The sequence below is a fragment of the Colobus angolensis genome, unplaced genomic scaffold (assembly GCF_000951035.1).
Source record: "Colobus angolensis palliatus isolate OR3802 unplaced genomic scaffold, Cang.pa_1.0 Scaffold314, whole genome shotgun sequence".
Classification (NCBI taxonomy): Eukaryota; Metazoa; Chordata; class Mammalia; order Primates; family Cercopithecidae; genus Colobus; species Colobus angolensis.
Window position 1 is genome coordinate 3,109,758 of NW_012116422.1, and position 14,511 is coordinate 3,124,268.

Sequence of the window (14,511 nt, forward strand, 5' to 3'; positions counted from 1 at the left end):
ACTACCTCCAGGGAGACTAAAGGCCTTTGATTCAAATATTCCAGATATGAAAATCCAGTTTTTATGATGAATTCATTTCCAGAAATGATCTCCCTTTGTAAGTCTTCGTTGGAGTCTTCGTTGCTATAAAGCATTCACAGGAGGATTCCTATGAGGAGCAACCCTGTCAGTGCATCTAAAGCGGGACCCTGGGCCGGGCACAGTGGCTCACACCTATAATCTCAGCTCTTTGGGAGACCAAGGCAGGAGGATCACTTGAGGTCAGCAGTTCGAGACCAGCCTGGCCAACATGGTGAAACCCCGTCTCTACTAAAAATACAAAAAAAAAAAAAAAAAATTAGCCAGGCATGGTGGCAGGTGTCTGTAATCCCAGCTACTGGGGAGGCTAAGGCAGAAGAATTGCTTGAATCCAGGAGGTGGAGGCTGCAGTGAGTGGAGATCTCGCCACTACACTCCAGCCTGGGCGGCAGAGCAAGATTCCATCTCAAAGTAAACAAACAGGACTCTGCAACCCAGAATTCAGTTCTCATTCCATTTCTTATGCACCCATCCATGGGACAGACTCTGGACTTAGACACGTGTTCCATCCCATAGGACAGCATGTAAGCTAGGAAGTATTCAGTCTGCATGGTCAAAGGTCTCCTGGCTGCATCCTGCTGTGTGTTAACTCTCTCAGTCTTGGTCCTCTAATACAGGGGTAAGCATAGCCACTGTTACATGATCTTGGGTAACTTACTTCACGTCTCTGGGCCTCACCTTCCTCTGTTGAAAGAATTGGAAAGAAGGTATGATGCCAGGCTTCATACCTTCTTTCCAACTGGGGAAACTGCATGGGGTGGGGGGGAGAACACTGCATGCAGTTAGCTTCCAGTGTGGGTCTCTGAGAAGGGACTCTCTCTCATTCTTCCATTCTCTCAACCAACCCAGGGATAGGGAGGGATTAGGACCCCAGATAGGTTTGGAGGTTCTGAGAGAGGGGAGAATCTGTCTGTGGGTAGAGTCTAAATAATCTTCCATGATGAGAAAGTATGGTAGCAGTCAAGTAGAAATGGTAGCTGGGTATGCCTATGCGGGGGGCCCTGGAAGCATCTCAGTCCCATGCCTAATGTGTGAGAATCCCAGGAAGCATTAGCATGTGTCGTGAGGCCCTAGAACAGCATGAAGTTGCTGAGAGGGGCCAGATAACCAGGAAAGAACTTCTGGGATAATAAACATAATAAAGGGAGCACTAACGCCACAGTCCAAGCCAGAGACCATGGCACGAATGCATACATCTGTGGGCAGAGTAGAAACCAGAGCTGACAACCCACAACTGGCAGGGGCGAAGTTGGCCTGCCTCCCTGAGCAGCAGAGGAAGATGATGATGACCAAGGACCAGACAACCTTAACCCCCTCACTTCCCACTCCATGCCATGACCACATAACCTCCACAGAATGTAACCGTGCCCCTGGATAGGAGTGGAGGGACAGAACACTCGACTGAGTATTCCCTGGAATGACTGGGTGATCACGCACTTACTTGACTGTATTTGCCAGGAAGTTAAGTGCTGTAGAAAGAAATTATGAAAATAAGATAATATTTGACACACTCAAATATTCTGACTTTAAAATTCCATGCAGGCTGGGCGCTGTGGCTGACACCTGTAATCTCAGCACTTTGGGAGGCCAAGGCAGGCAGATCACTTGAGCCCAGGAGTTGAAGACCAGCCTAGGCAACATGGCGAAACCCCGTGTCTACAAAAAATACAAAAATTAGCCAGGCGTAGTGGTGTGCACTTGTAGTCCCAGCTACTCAGGAGGCTGAGGTGGGAAGATCACCTGAGTCCAGGAGGTGGAGGTTGCAGTGAGCCGAGATAGAACCACTGCACCTCAGCCTGGGCACCAGAGTGAAACTCTATCTCAAAAAAAAAAAAAAGTAAAAAAAAAAAAAAATGCATGCAGCCACAGATGCAGAAGAATCACACAGACCTGCTGTTTCCCACTTGCTGCTAATATCCTGCATGATTTGGGATAAGTGGCTTCTCCTTGCTGAGTCCCAGACCCCTTGTCTGTCAAGTGGGGATTATAACAATACCAACACATCACAGGATTTTTGTGAAAATCAATGATTTTAGTCACCAGAATGGCTAAACTTAAAAGAATGACAATACAAAGTGTTAGCAAGGATGTGGAACAATCAGAGCCCTCATACATTGCTGGTGGGAGTACAAATTGGCACACTTCAGAAAACTGGCAGTATCTACTAAAGCTAAACATACATATACCCACCCAGTGGCCCAGCAACTCCAATTCTGGATATATACTCAGCAGAAATAAGCACTTATGTCCATGAAAATATGTTTAAGAATGTTCATAGCAGCTTTATTCATAAGAGTCAAGAAAGAACAAATCTATCAACTATAAAATGAAAAAAATAACTGTAGTATATTAACTTAATGGAATATTAAACAGCAATGAAAAAGAACCTACTGATATACACAATGTGGATGAATCTCATGGACAATGTTGAACAAAAGAAGCTAAACACAAGAATATCAATTGCTAAAGTCCATTTAAATAAAGACCAAAAAAGCCCCAGGCAGTAATGAATCTGTGGTGAGAGAAGAAAGAAAGGTTACTTTTGGCAGGTGACAAGTATTGATGGGAAGTTTTGGGGATGCTAAATATTTTTTTTTCTTTTTCTGTTTCTTTTTTTTTTTCTTTGAGATAGGATTTTGCTCTGTTGTCCAGCCTGGAGTGCAGTGGTGCAATCACTGCACTTGACCTCCCAGGCTCAAGCAATCCTCCCACTTCAGCCTCCCGAGTACAAGTGCACACCACCACACCGGGCTTTTTTTTTTTTTTTTTTTTTGAGACGGAGTTTCACTCTTGTTGTCCAGGCTGGAGTCCAGTGGCATGATCTCAGATCACCGCAACCTCTCCACCTCCCAGGTTCAAGCACTTATCCTGCCTCAGCCTCCTGAGTAGCTGAGATTATAGGTGCCTGCCACCATGCCCAGCTAATTTTTGTATTTTTAGTAGAGACAGGGTTTCACCCTATTGGCCAGGCTGGTCTCGAACTCCAGACCTCAGGTGATCCACCCGCCTTGGTCTCCCAAACTGTTGGGATTATAGGCATGAGCCACTGCACCCAGCCTATTTATTTATTTTTATTTTTATTTTTATTTTTGTAGAGATGGAGTCTTGCCATGTTGCCCAGGTTGGTCTCAAATTTCTGAGCTCAAGCAATCCTCCCATCTTGGCCTCCCAATGCTGGGATTACAGGTGTGAGCCACCATGCCCAGCCAACATTTTGTATCTTGGCCCAGATGGTGTTTCATGAGTGTATGTACATACGAAAATTCACTGAGCTACAATTATATTTGTATACTTTACTGCATGTATATCATAACTCAGTAGAAAAGGGGGAGAAAGGCCGGGCGTGGTGGCTCACGCCTGTAATCCCAGCACTTTGGGAGGCCGAGGCAGGAGGATCACTTGAGGTCAGTAGTTCGAGACCAGCCTGGCCAGCATGGTGAAACCCCGTCTCTACAAAAGTACATTAAAAAATTAGCTGGGTATGATGACAGGTGCCTGTAATCCCAGCTACTCGGGAGGCTAAAGCGGGAGAATCGCTTGAACCTGGGAGGCGGAGGTTGCAGTGAGCCAAGATTGCGCCGTTGCAGCCTAGGCGACAGAGTAAGACTCTGTTTAAAAAAATAAAAAAAAAAAGCTAGGAGATTGTGACAATGTGTGAATGCATGTAACATTCTTAACATATGCCAGTGTCAATTCCTGAAGGAAGTTTGAGCCCCTGGAGCCTTTCCTTCACATGGCTTCCCAACCCTTCACAGCCAAGGCTGGAGAAATACAGGAGATGTTGCTAGGGAAGGTGAGGGATTTCTGCAAGGCCACAGGGAGGACTTATCTGCCCATGGCCCAAGAGTTCAACTAAGACCTTGGACAAAGCTACAGAAAGCTACAGCTTCCTTTCCTCTATCTGAGCCAGCCAGTGCAATACCTTCCCTGGTGGACTATGGACCTGTCCTTGGGAAGCTGCTGTGGAATCTTTAGGCAGAAGTGGCATCTACACCTAAGTGGTGGAGGAAAACATTTCTTGACCCACATGTGTGGTCAAGCCAAAGTGGGTCTACCCATGAAGGAGGGACTGAAAAGTAATCCTGCCCAAATCAGCAAGCCCGTGAGCACAGCCACTAACATTCCTGGAGCGTGGGCCTGCCAGATTCCCAAGCTAAGCTCTTTCTCTATAATCTTTTAATCTCACAGCAACCCTACGAGATGGTTACTATTATCATCTGCGTTTTATAGGAGGGATTCCAAGGCTGAGATGGGTTAAGTAACCAGCCCCAGGCCATACAGCAGGAAAGTGGGAAAGTGGGATTTGAACCTAGGTCTGGCTAACTCACCACAGATGAGTCTGACTTCGTGGAAAAGCATGGGCTACACCCACCTCTCTCCAAGGAGAAAAGACTATGGGGAGACACGGTGCCCCCCATGTGCTCAGAGTTGCCATGCTGGGCCCAAGCTAAGGCAGTGACAGGGACGGGATTGCTCTAGAGTCTGTCTGGTCCAGGTCAACCCCCAAGAACTACCAGTACTGACTGGCTCGACCAACAGATGGCGCCAGAGAGCCAGGTGGCTGTTCCAAGAGTGCATTTCACTGAGCCTGGCCTCTTCCAGGCTTGCCCTCTGGCCCCTCCAAAGGTTGCCTTCTCTCCCCTCCTGGACGCAGACTCCTGTCCAGAAACCCAGTCTGGCCACCAGAGGCTGAAGGCCAGTGCAACTTAATCCCATGTCCACAGAGTGACCATGGAAGTAGCCCCCAGCCATCTGGGTCACAATGTCCCTCTGTGAAATGGAGTTTGACAGAGACCTGTGAAATGCAGGACCTGGTAGCAGGTCCAGGAAGACTCAGTTAGGAGCAGGGCAGTGCAATACAATGCAGCGAGGACTCCTTCACAGATGAGAAAACAATGACAGGCATCACCTATCATCACCGGCTAAGTCTCCCTACCCCTCCGCCCAGAGGACCCCAGCACCAATATGTCGTCTGGAGCCAGCACACTGGGGCAAAGACTACCAGAGAGAAAGGGCAATTTAAAAACTCTGCAGAGCCCAGCCAGCCACCCGTGGAACTCCAGGCAGGCCGAGTTGCTGAACATCCCAGGAGTTAGACTGGGATCATCAATGAGGCAGTCAAGTATGACATGGGTGTGTCCTACAAGCCAAGCGCCTGACTGCCAACTGCCCAGTCAGGAAGGCCTGTCTACCAAGGGACTACTGAGTGGCAGGGATTTCTCCAGGCAAATCTCTGAGCCTAGGCCCGGCAAGCTGCTGGGCCAGTCAGTCATTCAATGAATATTTTTTTTAGCACCCTCTCCCCATCATGTTGTAGACAGTGGTAAACAAGAGAAGGATTTTTACCTTCAGGGAGCTTACCACCTAGTGGGTTCAATGTGATAAGCACAAATAAAAGAATGTCAGGTGGATAAATACTGTGAAGAAAACAAAGTAGGGTTACAAAGGGAGAGGAGGGCAATACATTTAAGTAGAAACCTGCATAAGAAGGCCCCAGCCACAGAAAGAAATGGAAAAAGTGTCTCTAAAAATGAGCTTGGTATGTCTCAGGAACAGCATGGCTAATATGGTTAGAGATGAATGAATGGGGGGAGAGGGAGAGTGAAAACAAAGGAGGGCAGAAGAGTAGGTAAGGACCAAATCATGAAGAGCTCTGTGAAGAAAGTGGAATTTCATCCCATTTTCTTTTCTTTTTTTTTTTTTTTTGAGACGGACTCTCGCTCTGTCGGCCAGACTGGAGTGCAGTGGCGTGACCTTGGCTCACTGCAAGCTCCACCTTCCAGGTTCAAGCGATTCTCCTGCCTCAGCCTCCCCAGAAGCTGGGACTACAGGCGCCCGCCACAAGGCCAGGCTAATTTTTTTGTATTTTTAGTAGAGATGGGGTTTCACCATGTTGGCCATGCTGGTCTCGAACTCCTGACCTCAAGCGATCCACCCACCTCAGCCTCCTAAAGTGCTGGGATTACAGGTGTGAGTCACCGCGCCTGGCCTTTTTTTTTTTTTTTTTTTTTTTGAGACAGAGTCTCATTCTGTCACCCAGGCTGGAGTTCAGTGGTGTCTTGGCTCACTGCTACCTCCGGCTCCAGGGTGCAAGTGATTCTCCTGCCTCAGACTCCCGAGTAGCTGGGGTAACAGGCGCCCACCACCATGCCCGACTAATTTTTGTGTTTTTAGTAGAGATGGGGTTTCACCATGTTGGCCATGCTGGTCTCGAACTCCTGACCTCAAGCGATCCACCCACCTCAGCCTCCTAAAGTGCTGGGATTACAGGCGTAAGCCACCACGCCTGGCCACTTCATCCTATTTTCATTAAGTAGCCTCAGGTGATGGAGGGTAAGCAGCATGTGGTAGGAGCGCTCTTGTGATTGTGTTAATGGATTGTAGTGGGTGGAAGAAGAGAAGCAGCAAGACCTTTCAGGAGGCTTGGACTAGGACTGAGTCAGTAGAGATAAAAGAGAAAGATGTATTTGGAGGTGTAGCGAATGAACCACATGTGGAGGATGAGAGAAACAGGTGTCAAGGATAACTGCATGAATGGTGGTACTATTTGCTAAGATAGGAAACACCAGGATTTGGGGTGGAAGGTGTTTGGGAGATCAGGAATTGTTTGAGATGCATGTTAGACATCTGAGTCATGTCAAGTAGGCAGTTGAATATATAATAGGAGTGCAGGGGAGAAGGTGGGCAAAGGATACAAATTGGGGCTCTTCAGCATATAGACAGAGCTAGATGAGATCACCTGGAAGAGGAGAGAAAAAGTGGTGTACTAAGCCTTGGGTCATTTCCATATTTAGAGGATGGGAAGAACTAGCAAAGGAGTCTGGAAAGCAGCAAAAAGGTAGGAGGGGCTGGGCGCCGCGGCTCATGCCTATAATCCCAGCACTTTGGGAGGCCAAGGCAGGAGGATCGCTTGAGCCCTAAGAGTTCACGACCAGCCTGGGCAACATAGTAAGATCCAGTCTCTATAAAAAATTTAAAAATTAGCTGGGCATGGTAGCACACACCTATAGTCCCAGCTACTGTGGAGGCTGAAGTGGGAAGATCGCCTGAGTCTGGGAAGTCGAGGTTGCAGTGAGATATAATGATACCTCTGTACTCCAGCCTGGAGAACCTGTCTCAAAAAAAAAAAAAAAAAAAAAAAAGTAGGAGGAAAACAAGCAAGTGTAGTATAATGGTAGACAAGCAAAGAAACTGTGTCTGGGAAATTGTTTTGGTCAATCATTTCAAATAAAAACAACATTAAAGTCAGAAAAAACATCTACTATACTCGGCAAATGGGAAAATCACCTTGATAAAGCCGTAATTTCAGGGGGTGGTATGTTGAGAAAAGTGTGATATGAGAAGGTAGACAGAGGACACAGTTCTTTCAAGGAGTTTTGCTAAGAGCAGTATAGAAAAAGGGCAGGCACTTAAAGGGACTGTGGAGTCAAAGGAGTCTGTTTTTAGGCTTGAAGACACAGAGCCATGTTGTATGCTAATAGGAATAATCCAACTGAGGAGGCCAAGGATAGAGGTACAGCTGCAGAAAGACTGCTGGTTGTTGGCTGGGAGGGGTGGCTCACGCCTGTAATGCCAGCACTTTGGGAGGCTGAGGCGGGAGGATCACTTGAGGTCAGGAGTTCGAGACCAGCCTGGCCAACAGGGTGAAAACACGTCTCTACTAAAAATACAAAAAAATTAAGCCGGGCTTGGTGGTGCATGCCTGTAGTCCCAGCTATTCGGGAGACTGAGGCAGGAGAATCACTCGAACCTAGGAGGTAGAAGTTGCAGCGAGCCAAGATCGTGCCACTACACTCCAGCCGGGCAACAAGTGTGAAACTCTGTCTCCAAAAAAAAGATTGCTGGATGTAATGGCAGGAAGAAGAGAGAGACACTATCTATTGTGCCCTGAAGTATGAATATTGGCGAGGTTATCAGTGTTATAAAGAGAGGAGGTGGCAATTTGAGAAGAGACCGTGTTAATCAGTCCTTTTGAAGCCCAAGAATCTAAGGAAGTAGAGGACTATCCCGCAGTAACTATGGTCCATCTGACATTTGCATGAGTCCCACCAGCACAGCTGTGTCCATTCCTCTAGCCACATCCTGCCGCTCAGCTGTAGGCAGCAGGCTCTGGTCAGAACAGCACAGCCTGGACTACAGCAGTCTCCCAACCAGCAGCTTCCCCACCATTGCCCCAGATGGCAGAAATCTCTAGGGATGTTATCAGGTCACGGTCAGTCAGTGCTTTTCTACAAGCTACACTTCAGCATTCTCTTTCAAAACAAGTGATTTGTCACCTTGCGATAAACAGCATCTAATGCAGATTGGTGAGACGGAATAGCTCCTTCTCATCCTTCAGGTCTCAGCTCAGTGTCACCTCCTCAGAGACTACCAACCTAAATAGTATATTAAATTTACATTAAAACTTATTTTGAAAATTTAACAGCCATCACATCAAGATATACTATTGCCATCAGCCAAAAAAATTGTCAAAATTCACAAACTTGAGTTGGGCAGTAAGCAATGTGCACAACAGTATGTGCACGTTTTGGCTAAAAGGGTACCTCCTTTTACCCTCTGGCCTCCTGTCTTGCTTTTTTCTTCAAAGTACATTATTCCTATTGGAGTTTTATATTTGTCTCTCCTGGGTATTCACTTTACAAGGGCACTTTGTGTTGTACACTGCTGTATTCATTCTGTGCCTAATAATGCCTGGCACATAACAAGTGCACAGTAAGTAGCTGCTGAATACTACTCAACTCAGCTGGTGCCTGGTGGTGGCTTACTTACCCAGTGGAAGTTACTCAAATACCATGGTAACATCTCTTCTTGCCCACTTCACTTGCTGTGCTCTCCTAGATGGCAGCAGCCCCTTACTACATACACCCTGGCTAAGACCTAAGCCCTCTTGCTAGAACCTCTCACCCCTCAACACACACCTGCCTTGCTTCACCCCTTTCTTCCTATTCTTATAAATTTAACCCTCTGTTCTCCTTAGATCTCTGCCTTCCTGTCCTTTGCCTTGAGACTTAAGAAGCTTTGGAGTCCTCACAAACAAGAGCATGTAGCACAAGGCTTGGAACCTTGGGAGTTGGGGATCTCAGTCATAGACTTTTAGTGCAAAGACGGGTTCCTGTGGATGCAAGATTGCAGGCCAGGCAGCAGATAGTCTTAGAGCTCAGGTGTGAGTAAATTCACCCAGTTACCACTATCCCCACCAATTTCCCAGCTGAGAGCCAAAGCAGAGCCTGGATTTTGTCTAGTTGATAAGGGTGGGAAAGGCTCTTTCTGTGCCTATTAACACATAGGCACAGAACCCACATTGGGAGTGACCAACTGTTCTGGTTTGAAAGCTCTACTGGCCAGGGCAGTGGCTCACGCCTGTAATCCCAGCACTTTGGGAGGCATACGCGAGTGGATCACCTGAGGTCAGGAGTTTGAGACCAGCCTGGCTAATATGGTGAAACCCCGTTTCTTCCAAAAATACAAAAAAAGTAGCCAGGTGTGGTGGCATGCACTTGTAATCACAGCTACTCAGGAGGCTGAGGTGGGAGAATCGCTTGAACCTGGGAGGCGGAGGTTGCAGTGAGCCGAGATCGTGCCATTGCACTCCAGCTTGGGCAACAAGAATGAAACCCCATCTCAAAAAAAAAAAAAAAAAGAAGAAAGCAAGTTTTGCTTCCTGGAAAACCAAGTCCTAAGCAACCGGGTAAACCAGTCACCCTATATTGGAGCTGTGCCCAACCATGGCCACACATTAACAAGCTGGCGAGTTTACTCAGTTTTGCCTCCATGTTTAACTATTTCAGGAACCCATTATACTCCCACCAACTCACCACTGTTACTTGTAAAATAAAAGCTCACACTGGTTAATACCCAAGATGCTAAATGAAAATATGCAATGTGCAGAATGGTGTCTGTTACTATTTGTTTTAAACGGGCGAGGAGTATTGCTCCCAGAGAAGCAATTTAATACACATCATCATGAAGGAAGACTAGAGCACAACCACCCTACCCACAGCACACTTGCTGATATGACTGTGAAAACATCCACAACCATTAGTAGTAACCACCTCAGACCAACAATGCTGAAGGAGAAACTTTTATATTCATCTCTATTGCTTTACTACAAGTATGTATTTTACACTAATAAGAGTAGAAAAGATCCATTTTAAAAAAATGTGCACCCATACAGATTAGAGATGGGCATTGTTTACAGAGTCAAGTCCTCCGTATCAGAATTTAACTGGCCTAGCTGGGCACGGTGGCTCAAGCCTGTAATCCCAGCACTTTGCGAGGCCGAGACGGGCGGATCACGAGGTCAGGAGATCGAGACCATCCTGGCTAACACAGTGAAACCCCCGTCTCTACTAAAAATAGAGATGGTGGGCGCCTGTAATCCCAGCTACTCTGAGGCAGGAGAATGGCCTAAACCCCGGAAACGGAGCTTGCAGTGAGCTGAGATCCAGCCACTGTACTCCAGCCTGGGTGACAGAGCGAGACTCCATCTCAAAAAAAAAAAAAAAAAAGAATTTAACTGGCCATCAGGACACCAGACAAGAAAGTAAGTTGGTCTTGGCTTCTGACTCCTCTCAGATTAGAAGGTAAGGGTCTTCAGAAGGAGGGGAAGATGGTCAGGTGATGACAGGCTAGCATGAGATTTCATTCATTACTACAACTGTCAGCCTAAAGAGCTGACTAGTTTCCAGCAGTCTTGTACAGAATCCCAGAAGTTTATAAAACAGTCTAAAAAACTTAGGTCATTCTTCAGCTACAAGAAAACCCACACTTCAGTCAGTAATTCAATGAAAAATGGAGGAATTATGCCACTTAGATGAATTTTTAAAAGTTAGGGATGGGGCGGTCCACTCCATATATACCTTCTGGTTTTCCGTTAGTATTTGTTAATCTGGGTCCACTGTGAAAATTCATCTTCAAGAGCAACTGTTAGGTTGTGGTGGTTCAGCTGAACCTCACCTAACTCCCCTTCAAACTCTGGCTCAAAAAAATGCCCTTGAGACACAAACGTCAGTCCATGAACTTTTTTTTCTTTTTGAGATGAGTCTTGCTGTGTTGTCCAGGTGCAATCTCAGCTCACTGCAATCTCCGCCTCCCGGGTTCAAGCAATTCTCTGCCTCAGCCTCCCGAGTGGCTGGGATTACAGGTGCCCGCAACCATGCCCAGCTAATTTTTTTTTTTGTTTGTATTTTTAGTAGAGATGGGGTTTCACCATCTCGGCCAGCCTGGTCTTGAACTCCTGACCTTGTGATCCACCCACCTCGGCCTCCCAAAGTGCTGGGATTACAGGTGTGAACCACTGCGCCCGGCAGTCCATGAACTCTTGAGAATGCCGTAACCAGGCTACTTGACTTGGGCCAACACTTAAAAGGCCCAGCATGCAAGCCTTCCTCACCACACTCCCCAAAGGGCCCATCCCACACCTAGCTTCCTGAATGCAGCTGAGTGACACATCTAAACCCTAAAGCTGTGTAGGCTCTTGCCCACCCTTCAAACACCACTAATAAGAATTTCAGCAAAGGCAAGAGAAACCTAATGCTTCCTGAAAATTAGAAACTCTGCGATCAGAATGCCTGAATAGCAGAACCTTCTCTGCTCTTCTCAACAGAGTTGAAAAAGCTCAATCCATGTAACATGCTTGGCACATGGAAATGCTCAGTGCTAGACAATAGTCACTATAAGCTAATTCTGTCATTTCAACGATTGAACATTCAGTAGCTACTACTCTCCTAAGTCACTCTGAATTCAACTCAACCCTTCACAGCAATTATTTCAGCATTGAGTGCACTTGAAACCCAAGCTGGTCCAGGCTATGTCAGCTATTGCCTTTTCTTTTTTTTCTTTTTTTTTTTTTTTTTGAGACGGAGTCTTGCTCTGTCGCCCGGCCTGGAGTGCCGTGGCCGGATCTCAGCTCACTGCAGGCTCCGCCTCCTGGGTTTACGCCATTCTCCTGCCTCAGCCTCCCAAGTAGCTGGGACTACAGGCGCCCGCCACCTCGCCCGGCTAGTTTTTTGTTTGTATTTTTTAGTAGAGACGGGGTTTCACAGTGTTAGCCAGGATGGTCTCAATCTCCCGACCTCGTGATCCGCCCGTCTCGGCCTCCCAAAGTGCTGGGATTACAGGCTTGAGCCACCGCGCCCGGCCAGCTATTGCCTTTTCAAGACTGCAACGTCAAGTTGATGTATTTCAGAAGCCATGAATCACTTACTCTCTACTCTTCTAACATACCAAATGCTGTAGGCCATCTGCCACTCAGGTTGATAGCAGGAATGTCCAACTGCTGCCAAAAGGTGGTTTAAGCAAATACATTTTGAAAATCCAAAAGATACCTACTCATATTCCCAGCCCTACTTTAAAAATCCTGGCTTCTCATTTCTAGAGTATGGTTATTTTTCCTAGAATCTGTGGTGAAGCTAGAAAAACCCGAACACCAACAAAGCTATCACTAATACCCTAAAGAAATCCAGAGCCAAGACTAAAATTAAGGGCAAAACCTGGTGCGGTGGCAACAGGCCAAGAGGCCATACCAGGTCGCACATCACCTAAATCCTTCCAGAGGCCATGAGAGCCATACTGCCATCCGAAAAATCTTGACTCATATTTAAATTGCCTGTATCACTTTACCCTACAGCCAGTTCCAGTGTAGCTCTGAAGTGGAAGCAGTGGGCTAGGCCTTGGGTTTGTCTTTGCATCCTAATTTTAGTGATAGATCAATGAAAAGATGAAAATTAAAATGGTAGTTTTATAGATTTCAACCAAGGTAGAGATGAATGTGGTTCTGGAAAACAATGTTCAAGACCAAATACATTATAGTTTCTCCTCCCACTCCTCTGCCTGCTGCATGCAATACATACTCAAGACCTTCACTACAAAGGGACTTACGTTGCAAGTTGGACTCAACAGTAAGAGTACATTCTACAGATTTTCCATCTGGTATATTTCACCACACCATGGAACCTACTTCCTGACACGTTTGGACATACCTGACCTTAAAGCTCTCCTTTGACCAGGCCTGCCAAACCCAATTACTAGCTCTTACTCCTATCCCCAGGTTCCAATGCCATACTCAGAGCAGTTCTAGAACTACAAAAAGCCTAATGATTAGTCTCCTTGCAGATCAGAAGGTATGCTAAGCCTTGAGGCAGAGGCACCCAACAGATTTGGGCATTTCTAATAGCTTTAATTAGACCTTCCACTGTGGTCTTCCTTAGTGTTCTACGGAGCAAAAAGCACTCTTAACTTCCTTGCCTATCACGATTCTGGCCTTTGACTTCCACCATCAGTAATCTCGCTTGCTGGTGGCTACAGCCTACCACCGCACTAAGAAAGAACAGCTACATTATTTCTTGGAAGAAAGCTTTTAAAAATATATTTTTTTCGAGACAGTCTCCCAGGCTGGAGTGCAATGGCACGATCTCAGCTCACTGCAACCTCTGCTTCCCGCTTTCAAGTGATTCTCTAGTCTCAGCCTCCCAACTAGCTGGTATTACAGGTAAGTGCCATCACACCCAGCTAGTTTTTGTTTTTTAGTGGAGACAGGGTTTTGCCATGTTTGCCAGGCTCATCTTCAACTCCAGGCCTCAAGTGATCCACCCACCTTGGACTCCCAAAGTGATAAGGATTACAGGCATGAGCCACTGCACCTGGCAGGAAGAACACATTAAAGTCCTTCCCACTAACAACACTGAATGGTTGAGAAGATTGTACACCATGGCTGAGGCTATCTCAAAATAGATTCTGAAGGGACCCAAGTAGTAAAATAAGAGCAGTGGTTTACTGCATTAGTAGCATTGTAGGCAGAGTAGACAAAGTCCTGGCTACTTCTCCCAAGCCTGTTGAGGATACAAACTAGTCATCCCTCAGTAATCTTGGGAGACTGGATCCAGGACACCTCCCTTGGATACTCAAGTCTGGAAGTCAGTCCCCTTTATCAGTGGGTTCTGCATTCAAGAATACTGCATTTTCTTTGGCCGGGCACGGTGGCTCACGTCTGTAATCCCAGCACTTTGGGAGGCCGAGGCAGGTGGATCGCCTGAGGTCAGAAGTTTCAGACCAGCCTGGCCAACACGGTGAAACCGTCTCTACTAAAAATCCAAAATCAGCTGGGTGTGGTGAGGCACACCTGTAGTCCCAGCTACTTGGGAGGCTGAGGCTGGAGAATCGCTTGAACCCGGGAGGCACAGGTTGCAGTGAGCCGAGATCATGCCACTGCACTCCAACCTGGGTGACAGGCAAGACTGTCTCAGGAAAAAAAAAAAAAAAAAAAAACACTGCATTTTCAATCCCAGGTTGGTTGAATCCATTGACTGATTCGATGCAAACCCTGTGTGGATACTGACGGCTGGCTATACTTTAAATTATGGATTACTCATAATACCTAAACAATGAAATTGCTATGTAAATAGTTACACTGTAATTTTTTTTTAAAGACAGAGT